General features: G+C 42.9%; 1 protein-coding gene and 1 non-coding gene across 10 annotated transcripts in view; both read left to right on the top strand.

Moving 5' to 3' along the window:
• The window catches only part of GRIP1 (glutamate receptor interacting protein 1), a 295,062-nt gene that overhangs the window by 157,331 nt on the left and 113,029 nt on the right, over window positions 1-24,702 (top strand). The gene's annotated exons all lie outside the window — the stretch shown is intronic.
• LOC114816788 lies at window positions 17,262-17,399 on the top strand. The gene has a single exon (XR_003764595.1). It is a non-coding gene; the product is annotated as a small nucleolar RNA SNORA7 (small nucleolar RNA).

The following is a 24,702-nucleotide window of genomic DNA, read 5'->3' as shown; positions in this document are numbered from 1 at the left end:
GAGTCACAGAGAAGTGAAGTCACCCACCGGACAGGAAGAGGAGTAGGGATTAGAAGCCAGGTCCTTCTGACCCCAGGCTCATGTTCTGTTCACTAGCCCACACTGCTTCTGTAATAATAATGTGTGGTATTTGTTGAGCGCTTGCTATTACTAAATGCTGGGGGGAATACAAACAAATCGGGTTAGACACAGACCCTGTCCCAGGAACTGTGTTCAACAAGGGGCTAACAGTCGCAATCCCCATTTTACATATGTGGTAACTGAGACATCGAGAAGTTAAGTGACATGCCTAAGGTCACACAACAGACAAGTGGTAAAGCTGGTTTTAGAACCCAGGTTCTTCTGATGCCAATTCCCATGCTTCATCCAGTAGGCCATGCTGCTTCTCTAGTCTTCACAGTCTCAGACTGCAGAAGGAATGTTCAGTCAGGTATTGTTCTGATCAGCCAAAAACACCCACACAGACACACACTGTGGTAAAGTCTCACCATTGGTTCCATACCCCAAAGGATAGCCATGTGTATTTTTAATCAAAATGTGCTGTAAGAGCATTAGAAGGGGACACTTTTCAAACCAAAAGTGAGTTTAATATGCACACACAGGAGGACCTGTGTTCTAATTCTGACTCTGCCAGTTAATAATAATAATCATAATGAAGGTATTTGTTAAATGCTTATGTGCCAAGCACTATTCCAAGCGCTGGGGAGAAAAAGGTAATCAGGCTGTCCCACGTGGGGCTCACAGTCTAAATTCTCATTTTACAGAGGAGGAAATTGAGGCACAGAGAAGTTATGACTTACCCAAAGTCACACAGCTGACAAGTGGAGGAGCCAGAATTAGAACCCACGACCTCTGACTCCCAAGCCCGTGCTCTTTCCATTAAGTCGTACTGCTTCTTGCCGTGTCATCTTGGGCAAGTCACTTAATTTCTCTGTGCCTCAGTTACCTCAACTGTAAAATGGGAATTAAGATTGTCAGCCCTATGTGGGACGGGGCAGTGTCCAACCCAATTATCTTGTTTCTTCCCTGACAGTACAGTGCCTATTACACAATAAATGCTTAACTAATATCACTTTTAAAAAAAAGGGAATGCCAGGGAGAGTATCTTTGATGGATTGTGATTAAATAGCAATGAATCTCTAGGTATAGGCTTTGTGATTCTGTGATGTCTCCTCTAGAGAAAAATCACGGTTCAAAAAGGGAGCTGCTTCCTATGCCATTGACCCCACACTGCAAAGACAATTACATTCTAAATGGAAAAAAACCTCTGCAACATTCAGTCAAAAACTGTACAGTGATTGACCAGTGAACTGTATCTCTGTCTTTTGCATCACTTGCTAGTTGTTAATCTTCATTTGGAGAAAATTTACTGGATTTCTTCCTGTACCGATCTTTATACATCTAGCACGATTAAAGTGGGCATGGTTTGAGTTCCACTATTTTCACTCTAATCTGTTAAAGACTTGTTTTCTCTAAGTCAAAATAGATGCCTGAAAATGTTAGGGCTTTTTTTTTTTTTTTGTACAACAAAGATCATAAGGAAAATGAATATCCAAGCAGTCTGATATGGGTGGAGAAAGTGACTTAGAATTGAGAGTTGAGTTCTTGTTGTCTTAAGTGCAGTGTAGTTTGGGAAGGCAAAGCAGAATGCTGGAGGGGAATATTAGTATCAGAAGCAGGAAGGTTGGTTTTATAACCGGCTGAAATAGTTTAGGGCTTTGTAAGAAATTGGAATTACAAAAGCCTTTAACTGTGCACTGCAGCATGTGGGAATTGGTTGTAAAACCTAGACAACCGTTAGTTTAGAGATTACAGTAAACCCCACAGACACTGTAATTACACATGTTCAGGCAAAATCCACTATTAGTCGGATTGTAAGAGTTACTTCTTCATAAGCCCAGGCACGTTCAAAGAAAAAAACTCTCCTTGGTTCCGATTGCATCTTCTTCTCTCACCAGTACCTCTCTGACTTGGTGCGAAAAACCATCCTGAGTGTGTGTTTCTTCATATTTGGGAAACAACGGGGTCTCAATGAATCATCTTGACAGAGGGAACCAGGAATAAATCTCACTGGGTTTACCGAATGATAACACATCTCTTTCCCTTTTATTTCATGAAAGAAGAAAATGGAAAGAACGCGGTGCTACTGCGAGAGAGCTTTTGGAATTGTTTTTAGTAATCTAAAAATTAATTCTTTTGTATACCAGGCTGAAAAGCGCCACCGTCAGCATATAAATGAGTCAACGGCACCTAGACGCTCCTTGCAAATCCAGACAAATCGCTGACATTCTCTAGCTGTATTGTGCCAAAGTGCTTTTTTTTCTTTATCCATTTTGTCCTCAGGTCTGGATTGGATAAATCACTCTACTATTTAGGTTGCTTGGCATTTAATCTAGGTCTCTGAGGCTACTTTGTAGCTTCCCACTGGACAGGAGAACTTAATGCTTGGTCTCCCTATTGTGTGCTGGTGGATCAGTTAGTGCTTACTGAATGCCTTCTTGGAAGGATATAATGGAGTTAGAAGACGTGATCTCTGCTCTCAAGGAATTTATAACCTAGCAGTGGAGACACTAAAAATATTCACAGAAGGAAAAGGAAATATGTACTAGAGGGAAGTGCTTAATAGGTGATGGAATATAGGTGCATGCATTCTGTAGTTAGTAATAATAGTAATAATTGTGGTATTTGCTTACAGTGATAATAATTGAGGTATTTAAATGCTTACTGTGTGCCAAGCACTGTACTAAGCACAGGGGTAGATACAAATTTGTCAGGTTGGACACAGTCCCTGTTCCACGTGGGGCTTGCAGTCTCAATCCCCATTTTACAGATGAGGAACTGAGGCACAGAGAATAATAATAATTTGTGGGATTCAAGTGCTTATTATGTGCCGGGCACTCTACTAAGCACTGGCGTAAATACAAGTTTACCAAGTTGGACACAGTCCTTGTCCCACATGGGCTCACAGTCTCAATCGCCATTTTACAGTGACTTGTCCAAAGTCACACAGCAGATAAGTGGCGGAGGCTGGATTAGAACCCATAACCTTCTGACTCCCAGGCCGTTCTCTATCCACTACACCCTACACCCTGCCGCTTCTCTAGTTGCCAGTACACAAGTATGTAAATGGTGCAGGACAGGCAATTGGGTGGGATATAATCTGAGGAGATTAGATATGAATTGTGGAAGACTTCCTGGAGGGATCTGTGGTTGAAGAAGGGCTTTTGAAGTTGGGAAAGCTGTGGTCTGTCGGATTGGAAAGTAGAGAGTTCCAGACTCCGCTGGGAGGATGGGAGCAAGACAGTCGAGCAAGACAGCTGGGGAAGAGGTGAGAATGAGAAAGGTTAACTTGAATGGATTGGGGGGGGGGGGAGTGGGGGAATTATAAATGTATATATGTAACAATTATATTATAAATTCTTTATAGTAATATCTGTCTCCCCTTCCAAACTGTAAACTCATTGTGCGCAGGCAACATGTCTACCAACCATGTATTATAGTATTCCAAATGCTTAGTAAACTACTCTGCATACACAGGGATCAGGATGTCTGCTTGATTTGGCAGTGAATAGATAAGCTTTGGAGAAGGGTTTTGAGGAGTGGGGAGATGTATGCAGAATGACTTTTTAGAGAAATGGTCTAGGCAGCAGAGTGAAATAGGGACTGGAGATGATATAATCACAATTACAACAGTGGTATTTGTTAAACACTTACTCGTGGCAAGTATTTTATTAAGGGGTAGATGCAAGATAATCAGGCCCCATGCGGAGGTCACATTGAAGTAAAAGGGAGAACAGCTACTGAATCCCCAATTTGCAGCTGAGGGAACTGAGGCACAGAAAATTTAAGTGACTTTCCCAAGGTCACAGCAGAGAAGTGTACATAAGAGTGTAACCATAATTTGTTCATTTATATTGTCTGTCTCCCCCTCTAGATTGTAAGCTCATTACCCACTGTCACACACACAGTAAGCGCTTGGTAAGTACGATTGATTCAAGTGGCAGAGGCAGGATTAGAACCCGGTCCCGGTCCCCTGCTCCTGCCGGACCTGTGTTCTCTCCTTTAGGCCACGCTGCTGAGGTAGTTGGGAGAGGATGAATATCCAGGCCAGTGCAAAAGTCATTTGGATAGAGAAGCAGGGACAGATCTGGGAAATGTAGCGGCGGAAAAACAAGAGCGTTTGACAGCAAGCTGGCTAAATAGAGTCAAGAATTATGTCGAGGTTCTGGGCTTCCGAGACCAGGAGGTTGGTGGTGTAATCTGTGATGGGGATTAGGTGGAGGAGAGGATTTGGGAGAGAAAAGCGGAATTCAGTTCTGGACACTGAGAGATTGGCATCCCAAATCGGACATCTTCCTGGAGGCAGGAAGAAATGTGAGATTGCACAAGTAAGAGATCATGGCTAACGAGATAGCTCTGAAGCAGCGTGGTTTAGCAGATGGAACCCAGGCCTGGAAGCCAGAGGATCTAACAATAATAATAATAGTGGTATTTGTTAAGTGCTTACTATGTGCCAAATTCTGTTCTAAGTGCTGGGTTAGATGCAAGGTAATCAGGTTATAATAATAATGTTGGTATTTGTTAAGCGCTGACTATGTGCAGAGCACTGTTCTAAGCGCTGGGGTAGGTACAGGGGTATCAGGTTGTCCCACGTGGGGCTCACAGTCTTAATCCCCATTTTACAGATGAGGTAACTGAGGCACAGAGAAGTTGTGACTTGCCCACAGTCACACAGCTGACAAGTGGCCGAGCTGGGATTAGATACAGGGGTATCAGGTTGTCCCACGTGGGGCTCACAGTCTTAATCCCCATTTTACAGATGAGGTAACTGAGGCACAGAGAAGTTGTGACTTGCCCACAGTCACACAGCTGACAAGTGGCAGAGCGTAAGGGAACTGAGGCACAGAGAAGTTAAGTGATTTGCCCAAAGTGATTTGCCCAAAGTCACCCAGCTGATAAATGGCGAGGATGGGATTAGAACCCACGACCTCTGACTCTCAAGCCCCTGATCTTTCCACTAAACCATGCTGCTTCTCATCTGGGTTCTAATCCCAGCTTCACCACTTGCCTGCTTTGAGACCTCAGACAAGTCCCTTCACTTCTCTGTACCTCAGTTTCCTCAGTTGAAAAATGGGGAATTGATACCTGTCCTCCCTCCTATGTTAACTGTGAGCCCCATGTGGGACAGGGACATGATTAAATTCTATCTACCTCAATGCATAGAACAGACCTCAGTGCATAGAACAGTACTTGACGTGTAGTAGTTGCTTAATAAATATTAAGAGAAGCAGCGTGGCTCGGTGGAAAGAGTCCGGGCTTTGGAGTCAGGGCTCATGAGTTCGAATCCCAGCTCTGCCACTTGTCGGCTGTGTGACTGTGGGCAAGTCACTTAACTTCTCTGTGCCTCAGTTCCCTCATCTGTAAAATGGGGATTAAGACTGTGAGCCCCACGTGGGACAACCTGATTCCCCTATGTCTACCCCAGCGCTTAGAACAGTGCTCGGCACATAGTAAGCGCTTAACAAATACCAACATTATTATTATTATTAAATAACATTTTAGGAAAGGAATCCACATGGGTGGTGGTTGAGATATGGGAGTAGATAAAGATACCCATCTTCTTTCTGCTAGTGGTTCATGCCTAGGAAAATGAGTGAGATAAGCATTGTCATCCCTTGCCTTACATGGCTAGTGGTTATTTGCAAGGCTGCTTCAGTTAATACTGTCCACAGAAGTTAGAGAAGGGTTTGAAATTTTTGGCCTTCATTTTCCAATCGGAGAAATTTAGGGGGCAGATTTAGCTAATTCAATTCAAATATGCTTAAGGAGCCTCCTTCTATTTAAACAACTGACTTTCTGACTGGACCAAATGTGATTTTATTGGGAAGGGTGTGTTAACCATTCCCAACCATATGCTAAGGCTTGACGATTTAATGAAGGCCATTGGTCGGGTTGGGCAATTTTAGGGAGAAGTGATAGAATCGATATACTTCTCTCGGCATGGCAATTTGCCTTATAAAGGGAGAGTTATTGGGATTGACAGCTGAACAACAGTCCAGGTGCTCAGAAGCTGTGGATTCTAATGTCAACCTCACCACTAATTTACTCTGGAATTGGTCTTTCTTCCCTGGCATGGTTACTCCAGGGCCTGATGGAACAAACCAGTTTGGGATTTGTCCAGGTGTTGGAAAAGGTGGAGTTGAGGGAATAGAGCATGGCCTAGTGGAAAGAGCATGGGCTTGAGAGTCAGAGATGTGGGTTCTAATCCCTCCTTCGCCACTTGTCTGCTGTGTGACCTTGGGCAAGTCACTTCACTTCTCTGTGCTTCAGTTACCTCATCTGTAAAATGGGGATTAAGACTGTGAGCCCCATGAGAGACAACCTGATCACTTTGTATCTACCCCAGTGCTTAGAACGGCACTTGGCATATGGTAAGCGCTTAACAAGTACCATTATTATTATTATTACTTCTCCGGGCCTTAGTTCCCTCATCTATAAAATGGGGATTAAGACTATGAGCCACATCTGGGACCTAGACTGTGTCCAACTTGATTTGCTTATCAGTGCCAGGCACATAGTGAGTGCCTAACAAATGCCTAATTAAAAAAAAAAAGGACACTCGGAAGATTCAGAAGCTTATACTGTCAGTCCTTTCCTCGGAACTACATTTCCCAATCAATCAGTGGTACTTATTGATCATTTAAGATGTGCAGGTGCCTTGCAAGGTATATTAATTTTTTATTTTTTCTGGGTCGGCTAATCTTCTTGCCTAGTCTGTAAACTCGTGGGCATGAAAGGTGTCTACCAACTCGCTCATTTTGTACTCTTCCAAACAATACCGTGCTTTGCACAGAGTAAGCACTCAATACATTTGGTTGATTGATTTGAACTGCTTTTTTTGGAGGTGTTCACTCACATGGCAGGCGAAACTGTCCAAATATGACTAATTCTTAAATCTCCAGCCTCATCCTCTCAACCACCCTATACTCTCCATGCCATTTCCTGCCGTTAAGACATCTTCACCAGCATTTTAAACCTCCATTTGAAACACTTTAAGCATTTTAAACTGGAACTTCCCATCTTTCCTCCTCAATCTTTTCCTCTTTGTAAGAGCCCAGGACTAGGAACTTAGAAGGCCTGGGTTCTAATATCTTCCCTCTCTGCCACTAGCATGCTCTTGGGCAAGCCTCTTAAACTAGTTTGTGCCTCAGCTTCCCCATCTGTAACATGGGGATTAAATACCTCTTCCCCTTCCATTTTAGCCTAGGAGCACTAGTGCTACAATCGGATGATCTTGTTTGTACCCCAGATCTTTACACAGAGCTTCCCATATAGTAAGCACTCAATTTTTTTTAATCATCCGCGTTAAGCACTTACTATTTTCCAGGTGCTGCACTAAACACAGGGTAGATACAAGCTAATCAGGTTGGACACAGTCCCTGTCCCACTTGGGGCTCCCAGTCTTAATCCTTGTTTTACAGATGAGGTAGCTGATGCACAGAGAAGTGAAATGACTTGCCCAAAGTCACAGCAGACAAGTGGCAGTTCCAGGATTAGAACCCAGATCTTTCAGACTTCCAGGCCCATACCCTATCAACAAGGCTATGCTTCTTCCTTGATTTTCATTAACATTATTACTGGTTCAACATTTCCTCTCCATCTTTACTACCACTTAGCAAATCAAGCCCTCATCATATTCTGGCTGGATTACTGAAGTAGCATCCTTCCTTTATACTATTCTCCCAAGCACTCAGTTCAGTGCTCTGCATATATGAGTGCTCAATAAGTACTATTGACTAACTCCTCTTCTCCCCACCTCCAACCTCTCCCCAGTTCATTCTGTCCTATGTATAATTGCACATGGCATCTTTAAAAATGTCATTCAGAACTCCAAAACTCCCAGGTCCAAAACTTCTACTAACTACTAATTCTCCCATTCAACAAGGACATATAACCATTCACTTCTGGACTTTTTCATCAGCTATTTCCCTCTTATCTTCTCTCTTCTCTACTGCACTACTCCAGCTCAAGCTGAGCACTAAATACTCTCTGTCTAATTATTATTATTTATGGAATTTGTTAAGCACTTACTACATGCCAGGCACTGTTCTAAGAACTGGAGTAGATACAAACTAATCAGGTTGGACACAATCCACGTCCTACATGGGGCTCCCAGTCTTAATTACCATTTTACAGATGAGGTAACTGAGGCCCAGAGAAGTGAAGTGACTTGCCCAAGTTCACACAGTAGACAAGTGGCAGAGCTGAGAATAGAACCCAGGTCCTTCTGACTCCCAGGCCCATTCTCTATCCACTAGACCACTCTGCTTCTCTAATAATAATAATAATGTTGGTATTTGTTAAGCTCTTACTACGTGCAGAGCACTGTTCTAAGTGCTGGGGTAGATACAGGGGAATGAGGTTGTCCCACATGAGGTTCACAGTCTTCATCCCCACTTTACAGATGAGGGAACTAAGGCACAGAGGAGTGAAGTGACTTGCCCACAGTCACACAGCTGACAAGGGGCAGAGTCAGGATGATATGTGCTTCACGAAGTTCACCAATTGCAAAAATACATAGTTCTTGAGACGGCTTCCTCATTCTCCTAACTTTGAAGCTATGCTCCCCTCAGTACAGCTACGCTGAATGGAACTGTCTGTAGACTGTAAAATGGGAATTAAAACTGTGAACCCCACGTGGGACAGCCTGATCACCCTGTATCTACCCCAGCGCTTAGAACAGTGCTCTGCACATAGTAAGCGCTTAACAAATACCAACATTATTATTATTATAGACTGTAAGCTTGTTGTGGGCAGGGAATGTGTCTATTACATTGTTGTATTGTACTCTCCCAAGCGCTTAGTACAGTGCTCTACACACAGTATGCACTCAATAAATACAATTGGACCTCAAGAGAATCAGTGGTATTTTTTGAGTGCTTACTGTGTGCAGAACACTGTACTAAGCGCTTGGGAGAGTACAGCGCAACAATAAAACAGGCGCATTCCCCGCCCACAGTGATGATCACGAGCATCGGTTCTTTTGAAGAGGCGACGAGGATTTTCTTTCCCAGCCTCACCCCCACCAGAGTAACGTTCTTGCTTCCTAAAAGCTGATTCCTCTGTCTCTGCTTCTCCGTGAAAGCACGAGTGCGGCATTCCCTGTGGAAAGACAAGCGAGAAAGAGAAGCAGGGGAGGGGAAAGGAGGGATAAAGCGGGAAATGAAATTTGCTAAAAGGCACAGCCCCTTCCTCTGAAACGGAGACTGTTGACCAGGCCGGGGAGTATAGCAGGGAAGATTACAGAATGGCTTCTGGTGGAATCGCTGTCCTTATTTTGTGCCGCCTGATGCTTTCTTGCCATTAAAGCGACCCAGAATTACTTTTTTTTTTTTTTAGCCATCGGGATTTGGCAGGAGACAGCGGCAGTGGATGCTAGGAGTAGTAGTTGAATGACACAGCTTTGTTAGATGACAAGCAGCTGATCTCCGCATCAGCCAAGAGGAATTAAGCTTTGTCACTCCCCACTGGGATTACCTTTCTTCTGCTATGTGCACAAGGAATTCATATGCTGCCTCTGCTTCCACCGGAGCAGAGCCTTGAGGAGATTTTGCCCACCGAGAGCAGTAAGCGAGAATGATAGCCGTCTCTTTCAAATGCCGTTGTCAGATCCTGCGAAGGCACACCAAAGGTATCGTGCTTGCCCGGCGTATTTATTCAGGGACCATGACAGATGCCGAAATCGTGGTTTAAGAGTGTTACTTTCAAGTGTGATTGCCTTTACAAGGTATTGGCAGACAAAGAACTAAGTGTGTGTGTGTGTGTGTGTGTGCGCTGGCTGGGATATGGATGTGCATATGAATATAGGTAGGGTTTTGCTTTGCTTGTAGCGCTTAGCTGCATGCGAGTTGGAATCCTCAGACTTGCCTCTCTTTGTCGAATGACTTCATTGCTTGGTTTCTAAGTCTCAGCTGAAGTTATCATGCGAGATGGTCATTTTGCGCGTAATTAACTGGACGGTAGTACTCGGACATGTGTTACTCTAGGACGCATGTAGCACATTGCAGCTAGCAGTTGCACGAGGCTGACAGCATGAGGATTCATAAAATGACCGGTTGGCATGTTAATATTCTATGGGAGTTTTCCACTGGCAGTTTTTGGGGTCTTTTTTTTTTGTTGTTGTTGTTGTTTTTAAATCCTGTCTTTACAGGCTTTTCCATTTAGGGAGTGACTCTGTTTCTGCCACTTCGTGATACTAAGTGTCATTAGAGCACAATGTTTATTTGTAGGTAGAGTGTATTGCTCTTCACATGCTCACTCAGGGCGGTGGCCTTTGGTTTTGTTTTGTCTTAAACTGTTCAATTATTCAGCCACCTAGCGAGCCATGTGTTAAATTTAGAGCTCTTCCATTTACCCAAGTAGAAGACATTAATTTTAAAACGAAGAGATGGGTATTGTTTAAATCCTCTGTTCTCTGGGCATTCATTGTGTACGTGGAAGGGCTAAACTTCTATCAGTGCTTTGAAAAGGCTGGTATTTATTAAAGAAAAGTTTCCACGCTAATCAGGGAGGCTGCAGATAGCTTTGTCTTTAGATGCATAGTATACTGTAAGGTCAGGTTATTAAGAAATGTAATTATACTTTAGAAGCTGTGCCCCATAAATATGGTAATGGCTAATGTTTCATCAATTTAGCCTGACAGAGTGCTTTGCTCACCAGCAGTGCAGCCAGAAATGCAATTAATATTTTATTTTGCTGAAGAAAGAACATGAAGCCAAGAGTGGATACTAGATTTTTTAAGTCAGTAGATGGGAAAGGGAATGAATACTGTAGCCCTTCTAATCTTGTACAAAGTCCTTAGAAAACAGTGTGAATCCTTTGAAAAGAATTTCTGTGAAATCTTTCCCAGGACAGAGCACTTAAAAATAGACTCTGTGTGTGTGTGTGTGTGTGTGTAGGTAGTCCTTATCTTAGAATCTTTCCCATTTTCTTTGTTTAAAACTCCCATTCCTTTAAATGGCTTTTTATAAGGATTATTATTCTTTATTTCCTTGCCTTCAGTTTTGCTTTATTGGCAGAATTAGTGGAACACATCTCTTTCTCCGAAAAGTTTCTCACCTAAATTTGCACCTTCTGTCAGCGCTGAAATTGTTTGATCCCCATGTACGAGTGATTACTTTCTAATCAATATTTCTGTATATCCTCTGAGGCATAAATGTTTTTACTATGCAGTTACCATTTCTTTGCAGTATTTTTCAAATCTCTACAACTCCTTCTCCAGATTGCCGGTGGAGGGAGGGATTGAAGTGGGATTTAAATATGCATATCAACACAGCTTTTATCCATCTAGATAAAAGGGACAACAACGTCTAACATGAATCTCAAGTTCATCAGGTCTTTCTGAAATCTCTAGAGGTGCGATTTCACTTCTGCTAGGTAGACATCATAAAAATGACATCATTGAACAATAACTTCTTTGCCGTAACACGGTCGTTTTCATTATCTCTACACTTGACAAGCTCGTTTGCCTGTTTCCGAGGATGGGATCTGCCGTTGCTTTGTAAATGCCTCAGTTTTCCTGCATTCCCAGTCCTTCGAGGAGGCAGACCAAAGCCCCCAGCTGACTTAGCCTGACAGCCTTCCAAAATAGCAAGCTCTATTCTAGGTAGTGCCTCTCTTGGGACCGTCTGTACTAGGCTTAAAAAAAAAATGGACAGGCTTAAAAGAAAATCCTGAAAAATTCAACACAGTTGGTAGTAAAGATGACGAATTCCAAGGGCAGGAGATGTGCAGATATGACCATAAGTAAGTAGGCTTATGTACAAATTTAATGAGTGCAATGGAATACCATTTGCTCTTCTCCCTACTTAGGAATGCAGATACCATATTGTTTTAGATCCCACAGTGTAATGAGGAGGACACACTTTAAAAGAGCTATGTTCCAAGAGGATAAAGAGAATTCAGGGGCTTCAGTTCTCCAAAATGATCTTCTGGTATATGATTAATGTCACCTGCAGCTCAAAACAGTGTGACAATTGCAGCTTGATTCCAACCTTTGAAAAAAGACAAGGATGGAAACACATACACATAATTCCAATGTGTTTTCTCTGTGGTGTTAGCAATGACTGTATTTTTTTTTCACGGTATCTAAGTGCTTACTAGGTGCCAGGCATTGTAGTAAGAACTGGGGTAGATGCAAGATAATCAGGTTAGACAAAGTCCCTGTCCCAAATAGGGCTCACTGTCTCAATCCCCATTTTATAGCTAAGGTAAGATGAGACCCAAAGAGGTTCACAGTAATAATAATGGTACTTGTAAAGCACTTACTATGTGCCAAGCACTGTTCTAGCACTAGGATAGAGACAAGTTGCCGATGGTCGCACAACAGACACCTGGCTGAGCTGGGATTAGAACCCAGGTCCTTCTGACTCCATGGTCCATGCTTTACCCGCTAGGCAACACTGCTTCTCCAAACCCTACTGAACCTGCCATGATTTGAACACTTAGCCTTCTGATTTTTCTTTTCTTCATTTTGATGTTAATAGTTTCTGTTCTGAACTCAAAACCCAATGCCATTTTCTATTGTACTTAGATGAGGTGACTTTTTTTGAAACACAAGACTTTCACATTTTGGTTGTTTCAACAATCAGCACAGTGCTCATTTTGGATCAATCAGTGATATTTACTGAGCATTTACTGGGTGCAGACCACTGTACTAAGTGCTTGGGAAAGTACAACAGAGTTGCTAGACATCTCCCCTGCCCATGAGAATGGTGGAATTAGAAGCAGTGCGGCCTAATGGTAAGACTGTAAAGCTTGATGTGGGCAGGGAATGTGTCTGTTGTTATATTGAACTCTCCCAATCGCTTAGTACAGTGCTCCGCTCACAATAAGTGCTCGATAAATATGAATGACGGACCAGACTGAGATCTGGGAGCCAGTGGACCTAAATTTTAATCCCGACCAGTTGCCTGCTTGTGAAGTTGGACGAATCACTTTAACTACTGTGCCTGTTACCTCAACTGGAAAATGGGGCTTAAATCCTAAACCCTCTATGTAGACTGTGAGCCCCATGTCGGACCTGATGGTTTTGTATCTACCCCAGTGCTTAGTACAGTGCTTGACATATCATAAGTGTTTAAATACCACTATTACGAGCTTACAGTCTAGACTTTTCCCTTTTGCTCCCAGGATCTCTTCTCTTCCTGTTGCCACATAAATGTTTTTTTCTTTTGTTCCCACCCCATTCAATTAACATATTTCAGTTGAGATCACTTTTCTTTCTTATTTCACTAGTTTGTTGTTTTTTTTTTAACCATTCAACTCTGAAGTTCCTTATTCATTTCTGGGCATAATTCTGATTTTCTCACCCTCCTTGCTTATAGTTTCTTTTATGGTTTAGTGGCTAGAGCACAAGCCAAGGAGTCAGAAGGACCCGGGTTCTAATCCCTGCTCTGACATGTCTGCTTTGTGACCTTGGGCAACTTGTATCTACACGGTGCTTAGTACAGTGCTTGGCACATAGTAATAATAATGGTATTAAGCGCTTACTATGTGCCAAGCACTGTTCTAAGCACATAGTAAATGTTCTACAAGTACCATTATTATTATTAGGAACCTCTCTGGGCCTCAGTTACCTCATCTGTAAAATAGAGATTAAGAGTGTGAGCCCCATGTGGGATAGGGACTGTGTCCAACCTGATTAACTTGTATCTACCCCAGAGCTTAGAACAGTGTTTGACGCAGAGTAAGCACTTATCTAGTACCATAATAATAATTATTATTATTATTATTGTTTCTCTGGATCCCCCTCCTGACACCTAACATTTACAGAGGCATGCCTCATCTGTCACCTGCACAACCTCCTGCTTCCGTTACAGCTCCTGCCTCTCGAAACAGCTTTACTCTCATTCCACCTCATTAATTCCCATCTCTCTTTTCAAATCTCACCTTCCTCCTTCGCTCCTCTCTCATAATTTCTCACTCTCAATTTATTATTTGCCATTCCGGCCTATAAGCTTTTAAGGATTTCGTGTCTGTCAGAGGCACTGAGCAAGATCAGGTTTTCTCATTTTATGTCTTGATCCATCGGCCGGTTGTAGAACAACTACAGTAAACAGAATTGGCCGTCGTTGAAGTAAGACAAGATGGCCACCCGAATAGCCTGGGGTCTGGTTAGCAAATCCGGTCCAAGTATGTCAAGGGGGTATTGATTGAGTGTCCACGGTCTGCAGAGCGCTGTGTTATGTGTTGATGAAGATGTGATCCCTGTCCTCAAGAAGGATTTGGTCTAGCAGGGGAGCAGACTTGAAAGGAAATTACAGACAGGAGGAAGAAGGACAAGGGGACAAGGACAGAAGTTACTTAGAAACAGCTGTGAATAAATACCTGTTCCCGCCCCACATTGGGAGCCCCATGTAGGAGAGGGACTGTGTCCAATCTAATTAACTTGTATCTACCCCAGCACTTAGAATGGTGCTTGACAAAAGCTATAATAATAATAACTTCTTATTTGCTATGTTCTGTTCTTCACGAGATTCCTGTTGAAAGTTTACCTGTTCTAAAGAGGTTAATATTTAGGAAAGCGTTTGATCTGATTAGTGGTCTAATTTATGAATGGAACTGATCTGAGTTTTTGGCAATGATGTGTTTACTCCCATCGCCTCCTCTAGAGGACTTTGTGGACAGGAATCAAGTGCTGAATATCACCCCGGTTATTATTATTAATAATTGTAGTAGTAGTATTCATTCATTGTTGTATTTACGTACTGAGTGCAAAGCACTGTACTAAGCGCTGGGGAGAGTACAATACAACAACAGACACCTTCCCTGCCCACAGTGAGTTGTGGCAGAATTACCATCACCATGGAGTTGCCACCCACTCCAGGGTGGAATGTCTATGCAGCAAACAAAGCCCCTACTTAGCAATTTCATAGCAATGAAAGAAGTCACTACCTCATTCCACCTGGCCAGAGGAAGCTGCCGCATTCAGGAGGAGAAGAAAATGCAGCCTCTTGGCTCTGCAGGTGGAGAACGAGGCACTCTGGCGGGATCAATCCATCAATAATATTTATCGAGTATTTACTGTGTGCAGAGCACTGGACGAAGGGTTTAGGAGAGCATAATACAACAGAGTTGAGAGAGATGTTCCCTGCCCATAAGGAGCTGAACAGTCTAAAGGTGGACAGAGACGTTAAACGGAATCATGGATATGTACATAAGTTCTGTGCAGCTGAGGGTGGGGTCAGATAACTTAAATTCCATAAAGAAAAGAAAGGAAAAAAAGAGCTGATATTTTTGACTATCAGTCCACTGCTTTGCTCATAGGTCAATTCTCCTTCCTGAGTTGCAAACCATGGCTGGGAAAAATGAAAGTCTTAAAAAAAAGTTAAGCACATATTATGTGCCGGGGACTGTACTAAACACTGGGGTAGATACAAGGTAATCAGGTTGGACACAGTCCTGGTCCCAAATAGGACTCACAGTCTTAATCCCCATTTTACAGTTGAGGTCACTGAGGCCCAGAGAAGCGAAGATCACCCTGCAGACAAGTGATGGAGCTGGGATTAGAACCCAGGTCCTTCTAAGTCTCGGGCCAGTGCTCTATCCACTAGGCCACACTGCCTCTCTTGGATGACATTGAGGCTTATGTGAACTTTCTTGCTGGAAACTTCAGGGGAACCAGTCCAGTTCATTCCAGCTCTTAGAAATGTGATTGGCACATAGTAAGAACTTAACAAATACCACTACTATTATTAATATAATCCACTGCTTTGTTGTAGCTCCATCAGAACATTTTGGGAAGATTGGGTTCTCTGGGGCTGGGGGTGGGCTTGATGGGACGTGGTCCTTGCCACTTAGCATGGTGGGAAACCACAAACACCACATTGAGGTCTGGTAGTGGCTTTTAGGAGCTGAAATGCATCAGCCTGAGAAGGAAGAAATTGAGAAAATGAAAGCATAAATGAGCTGTTCACTTGGATCAGCATAGAAATGACCGGTTGTAATGAATATATAATACCGAAGTACTCAAATCCAGACCTCCATAAACATTATCGTTATTATCATATCATTATCATCAATATGCTCTGTTACAGAAACAAGTTGATCAGATAGAGCACAGCCCCAAACAGGGTTCATGGGTCTGAGGAGGGGGAAATAGGAATTTAATCACAGTTTTAATCCTCTAGACTGTAAACTCACTGTGAGCAGGGAACGTGTCTATTAACTCTGTTGTATTGTACTCTACCAAGCATTTAGTTTAGTGCTTTACACACAGTCAGCACTTGAGAAATGCCATTAATTAATTTTACAGTTGAGGCAACTGAGGCCTAGAGAAGTTAAGTGACTTGCCCAAGGTCACACAGCAGACACGTGGCAGAGTCGGGTTAGAACCCGTGTCCGCTGACTCACAGGCCCATCCTTTTGCCACCTATAGTTTCTGCCATCGTTTTCAAGCCTGCCTTTCAGTCACCCGATGTATGGATTTCCTCCATTCTCTGGATCAAAGCTAGAAAATAGACATGACACCTGTCAATGACTGGCCCAAGGCGCTTTCATCTTATTCCATCTGGCCATCAGACTAGAATGATAGGACAGAATTGATAGGTAGCGAGAAGGAGCATTTCTTCTCTGTGATGGATGCCTTGCCATAGAATCCTTTTCAGGAGAAAGAAATCTTTTTCGGCCTTTTGTTAGTTTCGAGCATCAAAACCTGCACGTCACGGCGAGAGGGAGGTTGATGTGGAAGTTACTTTATTTCTGGTTCAGAATTTAGATGAGTATTTTCCTCCCATCTTTCCAAATAAAAGTAAGTCAAGCTGTGCCACTTGACAGTGGTTTTACCAAGGGTTCTCCAGAACATCCAGGCCTACGGAAAACAAACCACGTCGTCTCCCAAGTGCTTAGTACAGTGCTCTGCACAGAGTAAATGCTCAGTAAGTACTATTGATTAGTTGATTGATGGAGGCCCAGCCCTTTCTGGGCCACGGTGAGAAGCAGTGTGGTCTAGTAGAAAGAACAAAGGCAAGAACAAAGGTCTGGGATTCATAGGACCGAGGTTCTAATCCTACCTTCCTCACTTACCTGTTGTGCGCTGATCTCATCATGGGCAGGAATGTGTCTGTTGTTATACTATACTCTCCCAAACCCTTAGTATGGCGCTTTGCACCCAGTAAGGGCTCAATAAATATGATCGAATGAATGAATAATTGATTGAATGACCTGGACAAGTCATTTAACTCCTCAGTGCCTCCATTTCCCCCATCTCAGGGTTGCACCTGGAGAGTTTCCAATACTCTACCAGTCTCGACTATGGGAGGGAGAGTCAAGCGGAGGCCTACCCATTCCATTCCTAACTCGGGCAGTGGCTAGCGAGTGGAAAGCAATCTGCTACAAGTCAAACTCACTTGTGCTGGGCAGCAGCAGCGTGGGAGAAAGTCAAGGACGGAGACTCATTTACTGCATGGAAGGAGGCAATGGTCAACCACTTCCGTATTTTTACCGAGAAAACTCTCTGGATCCACTACTAGAATAATTGCAGGTGGAGAGCGGGGCGTTCTGGGAGAGATGTGTCCATGGTGTCGTTATGGTTCGGAAACGACTCGACAGCATAAGACAAGCCTCCATTTCCTCATTTGTAGAATGAAGAGTAAATCCACTTTCTTCCTCCTACTTTGAGAGCCCCACGTGATTCTCTTGGATCTATCCCAGCGCTTCATTCACTACACGTCACATAGTGAGTGCATTACAAGCCCATCATTATTATCCTAACCCTATTGTACTCTTCCAAATGCCTTCAGAGTGCTCTGTAATCAACCGATCCAACAGTGGTATTTATTGAGCACTTACAGTGAACAGAGCACTGTACTAAGCGCTTGGGTGAGGACAATAGAGTGGGTGCCTTGGGCAACTGACAATAGTAGTAGTAGTAATAATGGTATTTATGCACGTACTATGTGCCAGGCGGTGTACTAAGCACTGGGGAAGAGACAAGATAATAATAATGTTGGTATTTGTTTAGCGCTTACTATGTGCTAAGCACTGTTCTAAGCGCTGGGGTAGATACAAGGTAATCAGGTTATCCCACACAGGGCTCACAGTCTAAATCCCCATTTTACAGATGAGATAACTGAGGCAACAAGAAAAGTTAAGTGACTTGCCCAAGGTCACACAGCTGACAAGCAGCGGAGTGGGGATTAGAACCCACAACCTCTGACTTCCAAGCCCGGGCTCTTTCCACCAAGCCATGCTGCTTCTCTTGTACTTCTCTTAAACTGTACTAAGTGCTTGGGAGAGTACAGTATAACAGAGTTGGTAGACACATTCCCTGCCAACAATGAGCTTACAGTTTAGAGAAGCATTGTGATCCAGGAACCAGGGACTTAAGTTTAAATCATGGCTCCACCACTTGTCTGCTGTTTGACCTTGGGCAAGTCACTTCACTTCTCTGGGCCTCAGTTCCCTCATCTATAAAATGGAGATTACGACCGACCGTGAGTCCCATGTGGGGCAGGGACTGTGTTGAACCTGATTAACTTGTCTCTACTCCAGTGCTTAGAACAGTGCCTGGCACGTAGAAGGGGGGATAGACATGAATACAAATAAATAAACTACGGATATGTATGTAAGTGCTGTGGGGCTGAGTGGGGGCGATTAAAGGGTGCAGATAGAATTGAAAGAGCGACACACTTAATGCAGTGCCTGGTACTTAGTAAGCACTTAACAAATAACTTAACAAATACTGTAATTATTAGTATTAGAAGTGAATGGGAGAAGATGTTCTAGACAGGAACCTGATCAGTTGGATTATATTGCTGTCTTGAAAAGACGGTCTGTTTCGGCTCGATGTTGGTGATTTTGAAAGTGATAAGATAAATATGTGGAGGCGTGGAATGATATAGAAATATGTAGATGTGTGTGTACATTCATAAAAATGATGAACTAGTATCAATAATAATAATGCTTGCTGTTCATTGTGTATTTTTATTCTTTGAAAGAACTTTCACATCAATTTTCATTTTATCTTCTTAGTACCCCTGTGAGGTGGGAAACCTAAAGTTGGGAAAGAAAAACTTCGTTTTCATCTAGGTGGTGTAGCCAGAATTAAGAGGGAAGAACTAACCATATTTATTGAGCATATGCTATGGAGCATTAGATAGTAAATTCCTGGAGGGCGGAGATGGGATCTTTCACTTGTATTTTATTTTTCAAGTACCCTAGTGCTCTCCACACAGTAGCTGCTCAGCAATTGATGGGTTCATTGTTTGGAGAGCATTTTACTTAGGTGAATGGACAATGCACAAAAGAAGTAACAGATGCAAATCCCTCTAGACTGTCAGCTCCTCCTGGACAGGGAATGTGTCTGTTGTCAAATTATTGGGGATAAATAAATTGGGGATTAAGACTGTGAGCGCCACATAGGACAACCTGATTACCTTGTATGTACCCCAGTGCTTAGAACAGTGCTTGGCACACAGTAAGCGCTTATCAAATACAGTCATCATCATCATCGGGGTCTTTCACCAAGCTAATCATGTTGGACATAGTCTATGTTCCTCCTGGTTCCCAATCTTAATCCCCATGTACAGATGAGCAGACTGAGGCCCAGAGAAGTGAACTGACTTGCCCAAAGTCATGCAGCAGCCAAGTGGTGGAGGTGGGATTAGAACCCAGGTCCTTCTGACTCCCAGGCCCATGTTCTATCCACTAGACCACACTGCTCTAATCCTCGATTTCCTCATCTGTAAAAAGGGGATTCAATACCAGTGAAGGACACCGGGGCTTAGTCAAGGGCTTCACACGTAATAAGCACTTAACAAATACCACAATTGTTATCGATTTTTTTTCTTTTTTTTAGTTCCTTTAGCTGCTCTTCTTGCTTGGGGTTCAGGTGACTCAAATGGGTTTCCTTCTCCAGCCTGGTCTTCACCCTGCTTCTGAAGCTGTTGGAGAGTGAAAGATAGTTTTAATAATTTTTTTTAAAAAAGGTGAAATCATGGTTTTTTGAATCGCCCATGGAATTTTACACTGAACAGAAGGTTTTCCCTCATTATCCCAAATTATAAAATACCACTTGACACATTGCTAGGGTGCTTTGGAATTGTTATAAGCCTACTGTTATCATCCTAATGTTCTAGTTTGCAGTTTTCTCCAATTAGGCCTGGTGTGTTAAAGGAAAGCAAATATTTTCCAGTTTTTTGGGTAACTGTATTTGGCAAAATGGTCTTATCTGTGTTGAAGGAATAATCTGTGCATGCACTGGATCAGAAAAGCGAGGGAGATTGAAAACTTCAATTTCAATCACTCAGTGGTATTGAGCAATTACTGGGTGCAGATCACTTTAATAAACACTTGGGAGAGTACAATACAAAAGTTGCTAATTACATTCCCTGTCCACAGTGAGCTTATAGTCTAGAGGGACAGACTGAAGAAATCATCTGCCCAGCTTCTTTTCCCTTCTGTGTCATCTGTGCACCTTTGAGTACTTGATATTCTCCTCACCCTCAGCGCCACAATTCGGTAAATATCTGTGAATTCATTTTAATGTCTGTCTCCTCTTCTAGAAAATAAGCTCCTTTGGGGCAGGGAATGTCTCTACCAACTCCTACATTGTACACTTCTAAATGCTCAATACAGTGCTCTGCATACATGAAGCACTCAATAAATACCACTGATTGAAGGAAACTTCCTCTCTCATAAACTGTAAGGGTGGAAAATGTGGAGAGTTAAAATGTGGCGATTGAGCTGTCCAGATTTTGTGGAAGATCATGACATATGACTTTCACCCTATATAAGGGTGATCCTTTCTTCTGAAGAAATAATAATGTTGATGATAATAATTATGGAACGTGGTAAGCACACACTATACATCAAGCACTATACATAAGCACACACTATACTAAGCGCTGAGATAGATATAAGTTGATAAAGTTGGGCACAGTTTCTGTCCCACGTGGGGCTTGTTGTCTAAGTGAGAGATGAACAGGTATTGAATCCCCACTTTACTGCTGAGGAAACTGAAGCCCAGTGAAGTGACTTGCCCCAGGTCAGCCAGCAGGAAAGTAGTGGAACTGGGATTTAGAACCCAGTTTCTTTGACTTTCTCCTATGCTATGCTTCTTATCGACTCCATCTATCCTGCATCCAGCTGTGGTGTCTTTCTAAAATAATAGAAATTTTTATTTCTATTTTATTTCTATTTCTATTTATTTCTAGAAAAATAGAAATAAGAGCACATCACTCAAGCGGCAGACCCCAAAAATCAATGAGGCAGTATGGCCTAGTGGGTCTGGGAGTTGGAAGGATCTGGATTCTAATCCTAGCTCTGGCACTTGTCTGCTGTGTCACTTTGGACAAGTCACTTCACCTCTCTGGGCCTATTACCTCATCTGTAAAAATGGGGATTAAGACTGAGAATCAGGTGGAATTTGGACCTTGTCCAAACTGATTAGTTCGTGCCCACCCCAGCGCTTAGCATAGTGAATGGCACATAGTAAGCGCTTAACAAATGCCATTGAAAAGAAAAACCCCCACTTCTTCCAAACCTTGTCTTTCCCCTCTTTCGAAGCCTCTTAAAAGGTCACACCTTCCTAAAAGTCTTCCCTGATGAACCTCCCAAATTTCTGGTCTAGCTTCCCATCAGCCATTTTAGGACCTGGAGCCCTGCTGCTTATGAAATCACTTTATTGCTTTCTTGTATATCATTTTCATTTATTCTCTTGCCAACTCCCAGTAAACCATAGATGAAATTGTATCCGCTGATTTTCCCCATTACCAATCGATAATATTTTTTGAGCATTTACTGTGGGTAGACCACTGTACTAAGCACTTGGGAGAATACAGTTCAACAGAGCTAGTAGACATGTTTGCCCACAAGTTTACAGTCCAGATGGGGAGTCATGAGCTCTTTAGGAAAGGAGATTGTGATTTTTACTTCCCTTACATGGTCTGTAGGCATTTAGGACAATATACTGGACTCAGTATATAGTTTATACATCTGGTTAGGACATCATGATGATGGTTACCGTAAAAAAAAGATTTATTTGCCATTCCCTAGCCATCTGCCTCCCACCTTGGAGTGAGGAAATTAATCAGTGGCATTTATTGAACACCTACTGTAGTGGTGTTTTTTTTAAATGGTATTTGTTTAGCGCTTTCTGCGTGCCAGGCAGTTATCTGAGCCCTGGGATAGACACAGGTCTAATCAGGTTGGACACCGCCCCTGTCCCACATGGGGCTCACAGTCTTATTCCCCATTTTACAGATGAGGTACCGTGTGTAGAACACTGCACTAAGCACTTGGTAGAGTACAGTGAAGCAGAGTCCATCAACACTCTCTCTGCCTACAAGGAGCTTTCAGTCTAGAGAGGGAGACAGACATTAGTATAGATTGCGATTCTCTGGAGTTTAGCCGGCACAGGGATTAATGTTACAAAGGCCGTGGCATCCACTGGGCCTTTTTATGATTGAAAATCTATTTGTCACTAATTGTATCATTTCTCTAGGGATGTTGCCTGCAGGTTTTCTAGACTGGAATGCTTCTGTAAAACAAATCAGATTCTCACACTGGGCACATATCCATTCTACATCTGTCAGAGAAATGTCTTTACAGTATTCATTTTCAAAGTGTGAGCGAATTGGCTTCCAGCTAGAATATTTATTGATGGGTGTTTTGGGTTTTTTCTTCTCATCTTGGCGGTCACGGTCTTACTTCTTAAGCGGCAAATATGCTGGCTCCCTCTTTTTACTCCAACCTTTATGAACCTGAAGCGCATCCAATGTTCCTGGGTTATTCCCTTTATGGACGAAACTGACCAATTACTCCCCTGACCGATTTGCATTGAATAATAAAACACCGTGATTGTAGGAATTGATTTTGCAATTGATTTTTCTCCCAATGTTTGTTTCAGCGATTTTGTTCTTTTACTCTGGTGGTAGATGGACCAGTTTCATTACATCTTTGTCTTGCCCAGGAGATTGAAAACACCATGAGGGTAATGGTGGCATCTTTGCCTTCTTTTGTATATTCTCCAAGCACACAGTAGATCATTCTGCATATAGTAGCTCCTGTTGTTGAAATGAAGGCGTCATTTGCAAAAGGTCCAAGAGAATGGCTACAAGGACAGAGTCCACATTAGTTTGGGGGTTGTTTTTGTTTTTTATGGTATTTGCTAAGCAATTACTACATACCAGGCACTGTACTTGAGTGCTGGGGTAGATACGAACTAATAAGGTTGACACAGTCCCTGTCCCACATAGGGCTCACAGTCTTAATCCCCATTTTACAGATGAGGTAACCGAGGCTCAGTCAGCCGTATTTTTTGAGTACTTACTGTGTGCAGAGCAGTATACTAAGTGCTTGAGAGAGTACAGTATAATGGTAGAACAGATACATTCCTTGCCCACAACAAGCTTATGGTCCAAAGGGGGAGAAATGAAGTAACTCACCCAAGATCACACAGCAGACAAGTGACGGAGCCGGAACTATGACCCAGGTCCTTCTGTCTCCCGGGCCCTTGGCTCTATCCACCATGCCAGGCTGCTTCTCTGGTTTTCTTTAGAAGGCAGTCACTTCCAGGTGGGGAGAATAAGTGTAAAAGCTACCTTTAGCAGACCTTCTTAGCCTTACATTTCTTCATTTTTCATCCTTCCCCTGCATTCCCATAGTTCACTTCTCCGTTAGACTGCAAATTCCTTGAGGGCAGAGATTACGTGTGCTGCATTGCACTCTCCCAAGCACTTTGTACAGTGCTCTGTGTATGGCAAACGCTCAATTCGCGCCATCAATGGATTCTCCATTTTTTTAAGCATGTGCTCCTGCTGTGATTTATTTTTTCCAGCTGGACTGGATATAAAGAGTTAATTAGTCCCCCTCACTGTTCTTCTACATCAGCGGTAACTGTGCACCCCGAACAGGTCCGGGAAAGAATGGATGGAAATGTAGTAGGTTAGGCAGGAGTGGTTTTCCTCTTTCAGTTTTGTTCTCAGCTGCTTCTCCCACACACTGAATAAATCATTCAGTGGCATTTACTGAGTGTTTCCTATGTGCAGAGCACTGCCCTAAGCTCTTGGGAGAGTGCAGTACTACAGAGTTGGCAGATACATTCCCTGCTCAAAACAGAGCAGCGCAGTGGAGAGGCAGCATGGCGTAGTGGAAAGATCCTGGATTTGGGAGTCAGAGGACCTGAATTTTAATCCCAGCTCTGCCCCTTGTTTGCTGTGTGGCCTTGGGCATATCACTTCTCTTCTCTGGGTTTCAGTTTCCTCATGTGTAAAATGGGGATTAAGACTGGGAGCCTCACTTGGGACATGAACTTTGTCCAACCTGGTAAATTTGTTTCTACCCTAGGATTTACTATAGTGCCTAGAATATAGTGAACTCTTTTAACAATTACCAGAACCGTAAGCTCGTTATGAGCAGGGAACGTGCCCACTAATTCTGGTGTGTTCTCCCAACTGTTTAGCTCTGCAAAGAATAATGTTCAATAAGTAGCACTGAGTGATTTTTTAAAAAATGTGTGGGTAGTGGAAAGGTTTCCCCTATCTTAACATCTGTGATATCGATCATGAAATCAGGAGGCAGGTGATTACTTCTTTAAGCAAAGCGGGAAAATGCTTCTGAAAGAATAATGCAATTTGAGAAGAAGCATGGCCTAGTGAAAAGAGCATGGGCCTGGGAGTCAGAGGAACTGGGTTCTAATTC

The sequence above is a fragment of the Ornithorhynchus anatinus genome, chromosome 14, assembly GCF_004115215.2.
Source record: "Ornithorhynchus anatinus isolate Pmale09 chromosome 14, mOrnAna1.pri.v4, whole genome shotgun sequence".
In the NCBI taxonomy this organism is placed as follows: Eukaryota; Metazoa; Chordata; class Mammalia; order Monotremata; family Ornithorhynchidae; genus Ornithorhynchus; species Ornithorhynchus anatinus.
The sequence above is the reverse complement of the archived record's forward strand: the minus strand, read 5'-3'. Positions and strand labels throughout refer to the sequence as shown.